This window comes from Vicia villosa, linkage group LG6, assembly GCF_029867415.1.
Source record: "Vicia villosa cultivar HV-30 ecotype Madison, WI linkage group LG6, Vvil1.0, whole genome shotgun sequence".
Lineage (NCBI taxonomy): Eukaryota > Viridiplantae > Streptophyta > Magnoliopsida > Fabales > Fabaceae > Vicia > Vicia villosa.
In genome coordinates, this window is record NC_081185.1 from 73,911,663 (window position 1) to 73,925,269 (window position 13,607).

Consider the following 13,607-nt stretch of genomic DNA (forward strand, 5'->3'; position numbering starts at 1 on the left):
TATTTTTGATCAAAAAGTGTAAAAATTTTCTTAAGATTCGATCTCCGTGGATATCCGTGGGGATCTGTGGGCACTACAAAAAATATGCTCTGCAGCGACGTGGGAAACACGTCGCAACATGAAATATCACGTGGCAACAAAAAAGTAGCGACGTGGGCCACTACGTCGCAGGAGACAAAGTGGCAACTTGTAGCGACGTGGAGACCACGTCAGAAAGTAGCGACGTGCCTCCCACGTCGCAACAAGGAAACATGGGGAACATCCATCTGCACACACAACAGGCGTGGCAGGTGTGGGACAGTGTGTTTGCTGACCAATGTAGCGACGTGATTACCACATCGCTACATTAAATGCTTTTTTTTTTTTTAAATTTATTCACCCTAGATTTGTTTTGTTTTATATATTTTTTATAATTAATTAATATATAATAAAATATATATAATAAAATATATATAATAAAATATATATAATAAAATATATATAATAAAATTTATATAATAAAATTTATATAATAAAATTTATAAAATAAAATTTATATAATAAAACCTATAAAATAAAATTTATATATTAAAATCTATAAAAACTAATTTATATAATAAATTTGTATAAAATAAATTCATATAATAAACATTATATAATAAATTCAATTAATTAAAACTAAAAATTTAAAACTAATACTGTTATGAATTAAAATGTAGAATATTTTACATAAAAATAAATTAAAAATAAATAAAATACAAAATGTTTTCAAGACGCATCATCCGGAAAATAATTATCCGGATTAAAATCATCAGCCACCCCGTCATCCTCCGGCTCTTGAGGAGGAGCACTACTGTAATTTCCACCTCCTTGCATAAACCGTCTCATCTGCTCCTCCATCTCAGCTTGCTTCTTCATAATGCCCTCCATCTGTCGCGCATGCTGCTCCTCCATATCAGCCTGCTTCTTCCGCATCATCTCGATCTGGGCCTCACTTTCGCGTCTCGCCAATTGCCTTACTAATTCAGTTTGTTCCTGTGTCAGATTTGGTTGACGCGATCCACCCTCTCCATCCTGAAGTCTTTGAAACAGATTGCGGTCACCACGTCTATAGCTGGCCGCCAAATTTCCAGCACCAAAAAAGCAACCATTAGGTCCTTTTTCTTTAATAACCTCACACCAGATATAGTGATCAACATCCGCATTTAGCGGCTCCCCCTCTGCTGGCATGAATTGAGGATTATTTTCCAGAAAAATGGCAAGTCGCCTATCATAATCTTCCTGCACAGATATTCAATAAAAAATGTAAGTTAAATATTTAAATGCATATTTAATTAGTCAATTAAAATATATTAAAAAGTTGCCACGTGATTTTCACGCCACAACTTATGATTTGCCACATGATTTTAATGTGGCAATTTATCAATTGCCACATGAAATTCACGTCACAAATTTTGTATTAATTTAAAAAAAATAAACAACGTAAATTTCACTTACAAGATACAACTTCGTGCGCTCGTCGACAAAACCTCCCGATCTCCTTGTCCGGGTCCTCGAAATCAGCTCAGGCATGGTTTTCTCCCCAACTCCTTAGCCTAAATAATATAATTAAAAAGAATTAGTAAAATATATTATGAATAAAGATGTAACTTAAAAAATTTAAAATTTTTACCAATCGTCGGGCATGCTCGGCGGTGCTAATACTTCCAACTGTGTTGACACAACCGCCCTTTTCAGATGCCCTCATCTTCTTAAAAGTTTCTGATTTAGCCCGGAATTCTGGACTCCTCCAATATGTAACAAGATCATGAAAAACCTCCTCGCCTATCCAGTTAGGACGGATGCCATGAAGCTCATGATTCTCCCTTACTCTCCGCAGCATATCAGACATTCTTTTAGAGCATCTGGTGTTGAAAACTTTCTGAACACTTTTTTCACTCAAAGGATCCCACACACATTTCTCCTGCAATAATGTATGACATTAAAATAAAATGTTAAGTAATTATAATGAGAATTTTATTTAAATAACTATAACTAAAACAATAAATTAAATGCATAACATATATAAATAACAATACCTTAAACATTCTAAACCATTCATCTTTATTTTTGACGTCCCCATAGCTCTTAAAAGCTGATTTATACATCTGCTGAATTATATAGCTAACAACCCTAGCAGCTGTCCGACTCGGCGTAAAACTGAAACAAAAAATGAAAATGTTAGATATAAATTTATAAAAAAAATGAAAAAGTATACATACTATAAAAGTTTTTAAATAGGAAACTTACTTGCTTCCTTCGGGCTGAATCCAAAATCTGCCGTCAATCACATGAATCTCATCAGGATCATCCCTCCCACGAAGATCAGCTCCATCTATCTCATCAACTGCCTCATCAACCTCACGTGCTGGTACATGTGTGGGATGTGGGGTGCGTGAGCCTCCAACCTGTGTGGGGCGTGGACTAGGAGATCGTCCAGCCTGTGTCGGACGTGGACGGGGAGATCGTCCAGCCTGTGTGGGGCGTGGACTAGGAGATCGTCCAGCCTGTGTCGGAGGTGTACTACTGGATCCTCCCGTATGCTGAAAGGAGGAAGTCATCTGCATGGGATATGAGAAACCAGATCCTCCAGTATGCTGGAAGGATGAAGGCATGCCAGTATGGGCGAATGGAAAGCTGGGCGGGGGCACACCAGTATGTGTGAATGGAAAGCTAGGTCCTGCCGCCTGCTGGAAGGATGGGGGCACACCAGGATGCTGGAAGGATGGCGGTACCGCTGAGTACTGGAAGGATGGTGGTACCCCAGACGGGAATGTGTGGGAGGAGAGTAATGGGGTAAAAGCCTGAGTACTGGCTAAAGACATATGATCAACACTCTGAGGGCGGGAAGACACGGCCATGGGAGGCGCCTCACATACTACTATCCTCGGACGTTGGGACTTCCTACCACTATCTTTACTCTTAGGTGGCATGTTACCTATTTTATTATTCACCAACAAAGATAATAAATTCATTAAGATCAATATATATTCATTAACACATAAATAGATATTCATTAACACATAAATAGATATTCATTAACACATAAATAGTTATTCTTTAACACATAACTAGATATTACTTAACACATAATTAGATATTACATTCAATGTTTAGTTATTCTTCATCTTCGCTATCCATATCATTCTCTTCATCATTCTCTTCATCATTCTCTTCGTCATTCTCTTCGTCATTCTCTTCATCATTCTCTTCGTCATTCTCTTCATTATTGTCATCGGATTCAAACTCTTCATCATTCTCTTCATCCACATTATTTTCAACCAACAATATAGATGCATCAACTTGATGTCCCTCAACAGTTGTGTCATTCAAACTTGTAATGTCTTCAGCTGCAACCACTTCATTCAAATCTTTTAGCCATCGACAAACAGCTTTAGCTTCTTGGGAAGTCAGAGTGAAACAAGCCTTGGGTTTTAATAACTTTCCATTCGGTAGAGGCCTCAACTCCAACTCTCTTCTGTTACACCATTTTTCCATGTCTTGTCTGGCCTTTTCATTATCTTTCGTTTTGCCTTTCACATCCATCACTGTGTTAAATACATTATCAAAAAAATTCTTCTCAATATGCATAACATCTAGATTATGGCGCAACAAGTTATCCTTCCAATACGGGAGGTCCCAAAATATACTTCTTTTTGTCCAATTGTGCGTGACTCCGTATCCTTCAATTCGGCATTCTTTGCCAGTATCTGTAAATTTTGGTAGCTCACTAACTTTTTCCCATATAGCCCATGGTGACAATCGAGGCGGAGGCGCATCTTTCACTCGTACATCTTTTTTAAAGTTTGTCATGTTTCTTCTATAGGAGTGATTTCGTGGTAGGAATCTGCGGTGACAGTCAAACCACGAGCTTTTCCCACCTTTATCCAACGTGAACCCTTTGTTGTTTCCCATGCAATGCGGACAACCCATTTTGCCATGCGTACCCCAACCAGACAACATGCCATATGCTGGAAAGTCGTTGATGGTCCACATCAATGAAGCTCGCATTGTAAAGTTTTCTTTACGTGATATATCATAAGTCCATTCTCCAATCCACAATCTCTTCAAATCATCAATTAAAGGTTGTAAATACACATCAATTCCTGCTTTTGGACTCGAAGGTCCTGGAATGACGCACGTCAAAAACATGTATGGTTTTGTCATGCACATCTCAGGAGGGAGGTTGTAGGGGGTTACAATAACTGGCCAACAAGAATATGCAGTTCCCGACCCTTGGACATATGGAGTAAATCCATCAGAGCATAATCCCAACCTGACATTTCTAGGTTCTGCGGCAAAATCAGGATGCATCCGATCAAAGTGCTTCCATGCCTCGCCATCAGATGGATGCCGCATAGTGCCTGGACTTGTGTTATTTGTGTGATGCCATGTCATTTGACTTGCACTGTGCATTGAAGCAAACATTCTTTTTAACCTTGGTATTATCGGAAGATAAAACATGGACTTTACTGCTACACGGTCTTGATTAGTGTTAACGGCTCTACTTGGAACTTTATATCTTGGACTCATACAAAACTTACATTCCTCCAACAACCCATCTTGAGTACCAAACTCATTGTCGTAGAACAACATACAGCCATTAATGCAACAATCAATCTTTCTTACTCTTAAGCCCAACTTCGACACCAACTTCTTTGCTTCATAAAATGTTGTAGGCAAGTTGTCTTTCATTGCAGTTGAGTCCAACATCATCTTTACGAAGAATTCCAAACACTTATCAGGAACATTCCAATTTGCCTTGGCGGCCAACAATCTCACACACATTGATAACTTTGAGTCAGACGATCCATCAAACAACGGCGTATTCATCTCATTCAACAACTGATAAAATTTCTGCGCTTCCTCATTCGGCATCTCTTCCCCACCAAAATCTTCAGGCTCATCATAAGTCACGTTCACACCAAAAGCATCCTCAACCATGTCACCAATCAGATTAAAGTTTTCCTCATATTCCACAGGCGGCCGACTACTTGAAGCATGAGAGTTGCTAGTCTCTGGTACGTTACTAGGCATTTCTTCACCGTTAAACGTCCAAACCCAATAATTTGCTATGAAACCCCTTCTATGCAAATGAGCTGTTATTTCCTGTGGGTCACTAATTATTGGTCTACATTCACATTTAAGACAGGGACACCTAACTCCTCCTTCGCTTCGACATAATTCCTGAGCAAACGCCCAACTGATAAACCCTTCAACTCCTACTATAAAATTGGGTTTAAGTCCCATTCTTCCTGGAAATGTTCTATCGTACATCCAACTACGATAATACCGATAGTATTCCATACTGCAAATTTATACAATCGTTGTTATTTTGAGTTAGAATACTAATCAACTTGATATTATTCTTAGACGTATACTACGCATGTTATATTTAATAAAAATACTACTAATATTTTTAACTACACATGTTATATTAAAAATACTACTATTAAATATTTTTAACTACGCGTATTTAAAATACTACTATTAGAAATACATGTTATATTATTTATTTTAAAAATACATATATAATATATATTATACTTTTAATATAATATTTTAATTTAAAAAAATGTATTTTCAATTTAATAACAATAACATATATTTCAATTTTAGAAATATACCATATAATCATATTATATTTTATTTTATTTTATACCATTTATAATATTTGGAGCATAAAAAATAATTTCATAAAAATCATTTTTATAATTTAAAATTTAATTTCTTAATTTGATATCCATTATTTTTTTTACACTATTACACTAAATATTTTCATCTCTTTTAATGATCACATATATGAATATACAATAAATTATTATTAAAGTAATTGATGTGTTCATCATTTATTTATTTCTCTCGAATAAAAATTCCTTTTTAAACTAAATAGTAAATAAAGACAATTTTTTGAATAATTGGTCAATAATAACATATTTTATAAAAATATTTGGAGCATAAAAAATAATAAAAATAATTTATAAAAATATTTGGAGCATAAAAAATAATTTCATAAAAATCTTTTTTATAATTTAAAATTTATATTACATTTCTTTTTCTATTGCATATAATATTTACTTTATAGTAAATAGTAAATACTTTTCTTTTTCTATTGCATATATTCTACTTTTAATATATATTTTAATTTAAAAAAAATGTATTTCTAATATAATAACAATAACATAACATATATTCTTTTTCTATATATACTCTTTTTTAGTAATATTTAGTTTTTAAGAATAATATCATAAAATACATATATTTTATTTAGAAAATAAAAAACATATTTTAAAAATAAACCTAAACATTTTTCTATTAATTTTTAAAATTCTAAAATACATATATTTTATATTCTAAAATATCACAATAAAAAACCTAAACTAAACTAAACCTAATTACCACCTAAATAAATTCAGAAAATTCCATTTCTTTACAATAAAAATATTATCTAAATCTCCTCCTATACTAAATAAAATTACTAAATCACAGTAGAAAAAAATTCTTCAACAACACCAGTATAGAAAAAAATACTTCAACACCAGAATATATACAAATTTAATTTAAACTTAGACCAAATAAATTTATTTAGTTATAAAAAACAGAATATATATATTAAAATATAAAAAATTATACACAATAAAAAACAGAATATTTAAACAGAATATATATATAAAAAACAAAATATTTAAACAGAATATATATCACAATAAAAATAAAATATAAAAAATTACTAAAATACCTCTTCTTCAAATCTCCTTCACTCTTGTAGTACCTCTTCTTCACAATTCTTCAATCTTCAAACTTCAAACTTCAATCCTTCAAAAAATACTCTAAATTAATTTCAGAAATTTAAAAGTTCTAAAAAAATTAAATTATACAAATAAAAAATAAAATTAGTTACCTTTAGTGATATTTGAGAGGGAGGTTAAGACAACAATGGAGAAGAAAAGGGGAGGGGGAGTTGGAGTTGCAGCAATGGAGGGGGGGGGGAGTTGGAGTTGCGCTGAAGAAGAAGAAAAAAAGGGAAATGTGTTTGTGTTTATGTTACTGAATCTGGAACGCAAGGGTTTTGGTTTTGTGAAAAAATATATAAGGACATCAGCGACGTGATGACCACGTCGCTACTTTGCCAGGTGGATCCCACGTCGCTAAACTCAAACGGTCATAATAATAATGACACATCTGTAAAAGTGACAGAGTTATATTCCCAAGTAATACGTTGCGACGTGGGAGTAACGTCACTACTAAAATTCAAAAAATTTCAAATCTCCCACCAACTACAACGTTAAAGTTTGTATTTTTTTATTTTTTTCTTTTTATTAGCGACGTGTAACGCACCTCGCAACAGTTTTTTTAAAAAAGCAACCTCTGACACGTCTGATTATAACGTTGGATTGATTTTTTAATTATAAAAGTTTGTTGCGACGTGGGAAACACGTCGCAACTACCCACGTGTTAACCACGTCGCTACCTATGTCGCTGGGGAGGAGTTTTTTTGTAGTGGGGGATGGGGATGGGGGGAAATATTCTCCCGTGGCGGGGATTGGAAATGGGGATGGGGATTAAATTTGGGGGCGGGGCGGGGAGCGGAGAAACATCCTCCGAACAATATCTGCCCCGTTGACATCCCTATATGGAACTAGTGCGAGATGTGTGTTACGTGGAGACACAGTTCATTTGCATTAGGGTTTTCACAGGAAGCCGTGACAGAATTTCCGGGATGAGTTCGTCGGGGAGGATTGCCGGCGATGTTGCGCCGTCTGAGTGATGAGGGGGATTTAAAGGGAAGGGAACGACACTGATGTCCATGTCCTGATCAGGTCTGTTCCAATATGGAACTAGTGCGAGATGTGTGTTACGTGGAGACACAGTTCATTTGCATTAGGGTTTTCACAGGAAGCCGTGACAGAATTTCCTGGATGAGTTCGTCGGGGAGGACTGCCGGCGATGTTGCGCCGTCTGAGTGATGAGGGGGATTCATGGGCTACAAAATGGAGCACCGTTGATGAAACTGAAATTGGAGTTAGAAAGTAGCCCTAATGGAATTAAGCTTTCACTTTGATTTTTTTGTTAATACTTCAATTTTATTCGTTTTAAATTGCACCACCGCTTATGTGATGTAACAGTTGTGGAGTGTGATAGAGAGTGTTGAGTGAGACCTTGGGTTCAAGTAGGGCCAGAAATAAGTCGAGTCGAACACGTCTTAGCTTGATTTGACTCGTTAAGAATTGGTTTAACTCACGAGCACTTTGGTTTTTTTTTGACAGAAACAAAATTAATTCATATCATTAACCAAATAAATGTCAATACAAGGAGGTGCAACATTAACGAAACTACGCCTAGACCAAGAATTGGCCGCCTTAACTAAAGAGTCGGCAACCATATTCGCTTGGCGCTTAATAAACTTCACCTCAAAGTTTGTAGCAAGACTCAACAATCTCCGGATAGCAGTAATAATAATATTAAACTCCGACTTCCCAGTAACCATAGAATTAATAGCATGAATTACCACTTGGGAATCACTTTCGAAAATCACATTATTTAAGTTCATGGTGATAGCGGTCTGGATGGCTTCCTTCAGAGCCAAAGCTTCAGCTTCTATAGGTGAAATGATGCCTTTATCCCAAGCTACACCTGCAACAAGAAATCTCCCCCAATTATCACGAAGACACCACGCCCTATTCGTAGTTTGATGGTAATTAGTAAAACCTGCGTCGACATTACACTTCAACCACCCTACAGCAGGGGGGTTCCAAACCATAGGGAGCTGAGGATCAATATTCACACCAGGATCATCCCGAGCATTAAACCAATCAAACCAATTATAATAAGCTTGGATACCAATTCTCGCAAGATCTTCCCTATTATTGTTCCAAATAATATTATTCCGGTTCTTCCACAGACTCTCTACAACCATAGCAAAACGCCCAACATCTTTCTTATCCTCCCGACTACAAATATCAAAGATAAGAGACTTAGCATCACTAAAAATTTGTAACCGGTGATCAACAATAGTAGATAAACCTGCTGCCCGCCAACAAGAGTTAGAAGTTTGGCAACCAAAGAACACATGCCAATCATCCTCCACTTCCAAGTCACACACCGGGCACACCAAAGAGCACTGAACAAAACGATTTCTAAGTCTACTACGAGACGGTAAGCAACCTCGACAAATTCTCCAAAGAAGGTGCTTAACTCTAGGCGGCGCCGAGATATTCCATAAACTATCCCAATTTCCATCCATCCTCCAATTAGACAGATACAAATAGGAATTTCTCCACAAATTATACCCTGTACGAACACTATAGGCCCCACTTCTCTCCTCATTCCAAATAAGAACATCATCAACTACCTCCTCAATCAAAGGAGTATTCAAAATCTGATCAGCCACCACTTGTTCAAATAAAGCGTTGACAACACCGACATTCCATTTCTTACTATTGGGTAAGAGGAGGTCTTGAACCGTTAGGTTGTACACACCTTCAGGGAACGGGCCACTGACACGAAAATATGTACTTCCCCGAAGCCACGGATCATGTAAGCGAGCACTTTGGTTTAACTCGTTAGATTCAACTCGTTTGTTTTACGGATTTAAAAATAATTTTTTTAAGTTTATTTTTTTTATATTTTATATTTTAATTCAATAATTTTTAAAATAAAAGTTATAAGACTAAAATTTATACGATGTTGATTTTATTTGTATAATTATTTTTAGAAATATTTTGCTCATTTGAGAATATAAATTATCAATCAAAACGGTTAGATTTAAAGAAAATATACGGGTAAGATGTAAAGCAAATCTTTAAACATATTCTTAAAACAATATAATTCATCTCATATATAATCGAGCTGACTCATTAACTTAATGAGTCGAACTATGTATAGTATAAATTCAACTCATTTAGTTGACGAACTTAGTTTTTAGCTCATATCCAGCTAGGGATGTCAATTTCCATCTGTTAATGGGGATCCCTGTGGGAATTATATGTTCGCAGCACCGAAGTTGGGGATTTTTTTCTCCGTGGGGATGGAGGGAAAAGTTCCCCGATGACACTTTGGAGTGGGGATTGAGAAAGTACCCTCCGTCCCGTGGATTCCCAGACTTCGACCATATTATTTAACTTTTATATTTTATATATTATATAATTTCACATAAAAAATATTAATGTATTAGAAAATGAAGATTCATTAGTGGGCCATTTTATTTTTATGTTTTATTACATAATGTATTGTTTCACTACTCAAGTACTCAACCCTAGAAAAGTGCACCCAATATATATAATGAACACATTGTCTACTCCTTTTGTTTTCTCAGTTATCTTTATCTCCTCCATTCATCATCTCATCTCTTCTCATCATAATGAACCACTTGAGCTGGGCGACAACAGTATTATGGTAGTAAATTAGTGAAAATATGATAGCAACAAGTTTTGTTAATATTTATTATTGTTTACAGAAAAATATTAGCAACAACATGTGTTTTTTCTTTCTTTTATTATTTGTTATTGATGCAAGATGTATTTTAATTTCAAAAAAAAAAAAGATGCAAAATCAATGTGTTTTTTTAAAAAGGAAAAAAATTAACGAAATACAGGTGTCATAGTTTGATCGAAAAGTATAGAATTTTCTTAAGATTCGATCTCTGTGGGGATATGTGGGAATGGGGATGGAGATGGGGGAAAATTCCCCCCGCGAGGGGGATTTGGGGTGGAGAATAAATTTGGGGACAAGGAGTGGGAAAGCATCCTCCGAACATTCTCCGCCCCGTTGACATCCATATATCCAGCTTATTTGGTTCATGAACCTAGTTCAACAATTTAATTGTCGAACCTATTTCCAAACTATTTCCGAGTTGGTTTGGTTTATTGTCGATCATAGGTTCAAAAAACTATAAGTGGATATTGATTCTAAAGTGGTAATATAGCATAGTAGATTCTAATGAGAGGTGACAAATGAACATGTCGGTTTTATTTATATCTGTTATATATATATATATATATATATATATATATATATATATATATATATATATATATATATATATATATATATATATATATATATATATATATATATATATATATATATATATATATATATATATATATATATATATATATATATATATATATGAGATTGCTATAACACACTCATTCATTTTTATGAAGGTGTGTGCTAGTAGTATGATACACCTTTGTCAATTATCACTTAAAAAAATTGTCTCTTTTGAATTACTCTTAAAAGCATACTTATGTTTAAGACTCAATTTTTCTCTCTCTTTTTTCAATCAATCATTTTGATACATTTATTCTAAATAATAAAATAAAATAAAATTTAATCGTACTAATATTTCATGCTTCAGGAATAATGCCATTGAATATACTAAATTGTTTAAGGATAAAAATTAAACATACACCAAAAATCAAATTATTTATCAATAGAAATTGAATTACTCGGTGATACAAATTGTCTCAACATTTCATTACCTAGCATGACAATTAAACACTAAAAGTTTAAAATAAATTTTTAAAATAATTTAATACAATAAAAAAATATTAAATGTATTTTATCATCATTTCCTGATACTACATTTCATTACCTAGCTGCGTTTGTTTCAGTTTTTTTTCAAAAAAATTTATTGTTTTTGTATAAAAATCATTTTTGACTATTTTAAAAATGTTTGTTTCAGTTTTTTTTCAAATGATTTATATTTAAAAATGATTTTTTTAACTAAAAATGAAAAGCTAATCCAAGTAGCTTCACAAATATCGAAAAAAAAATTAAAAAACCAACTTTAAAAAAAATATACTTAAAAAACCATGTTTTCAAAAAAATTACCAAAATGTCTAGGTTTGGCAGACCCCAGGGGTATGCGCCAAATCATTTGGCGCAAAGGAAAAAAATTTAGGTGTAGTAGCCATTTCATATGGCGCATACACACAACCATGCCATTCAAAATGGCGCATGCATTGTCCCCACATTAGGTATGCCATTTGAAATGGCGCCTATGTGGGGTTGCTTTGTTTTTTAATTTTTTTCCATTTATTTTAAGTAATAAATGGGGACCCATTTGGACTACCGGAACCAGCTATTGCAACAAGGATTGAAATAAATAAACCCCGAATTTTTTTTTTATTAATTTGAACAACACGATACACCGACAACAACAACTGATAAACCGAAAAATAAATAAAAAAATCCTAGTGTCCTTCATCACCCAAACGCCCCTCTGTTCCGCATCTAGGTGGTCGTATAACATGTTGAGGACGTGTATTGCCGCCGCGAACCCTAGGGCCACCCCTGCCCTTTCCCCTTCCTCTTTGTGGTTCAGGTTGTTTCTGTGTAGACGGCCCTGGCATTGTGTTGTCCCGCCCGTCGTTGTTAAGGAATTTATCACCATAATGTCCCGGAAACTGACTGTTGTGAAGTTGGTTACCCAAGCCCTCAAATATGCTAAATTGTGGTGGTGGAGTAGGGTGAGGCACGGTTTTCGGGTGGTAGCACTCAGCGCCACTTGAACTACCTTGATAAAAGCCAAATTGATTGGATGGTGTTGCAAACCCAAAGGAGGTACGGTGGTGTGATGATTGTGACACTAGAGGGTCACGGGGGTCATATTCATCAGTTGGACCCTCGTCGGGACTTAGTTGGAGTCTTGATGAACCAGCCTCGTTGTGTTGGCTAAATGACCTACGGCTTTGGCGAGGTGTTTGAGTATGGGTTTGAAAAAGTGGTTGGGAAGGGGTATGGTAGGGGTTATCATGATGGTAGTCATGTTGATATGGTGGTTGAGACTGAGTTTGGAACGGGAAGAATTGAAAGAATATTTGTTGTGTTTTTTTCTGTTTGTTGTTGTTGTTGTGTGTATTGGTGGTGTTGTTGTTCTTGCGGGATGATATAATTTTGCTGGTGGGGGTCTATAAGGTAGAACGGGTCAGCCACAAATAAATCGGGGGTGGTAACAGTTCGGTACCAACTCATGTATAGGGGTGAGGGTTTTATTTCATGGTCACTTACGGGGAAGTCGAGGACATGTTGGGCATAGTTTTTCCACATTAGGCGCCATTCGGGAGCGAAATCCTTCCAATCTTGGTGATACCATTGCTGGTTTACTCGTTTAAGGTGCCATTGTCCCAAATCAGTTGGAGGATCAGGGATACCTTGATGCATCCCGAACTGGAGTTTCACCCGGTCAGATTGATGCATCTCCACGATGTTGTATTGAAAGATGGTTGTCTTTGTAGTCCAAATAGCGGCATCTTCAACTCTAGGTTCATGATCGCAGTCCAAATATGGCCTCCATATAAACTACATGTATAAAAGTTATAAATTATTTCGGTCATATATTAAAAAAATATTGATAAAATAGGGAGAGTTTAGAGATTATACGTCCTCCGGTCGTAAGTGATCCAGAAGTTGGCGGTACATCGTGATGTTTGACCGCGGATTGTTTTTGTAGTTCATTCCCTTTACGCAAAATCTAAAACGCAGCATATATTTGTTAGTTGAAGTAAATCCTAAAGATTTTAACTGAATTAAAATATGATTAGAATACTTACTTTGTTGCGTAGGGGAACGTCCACTGGTTT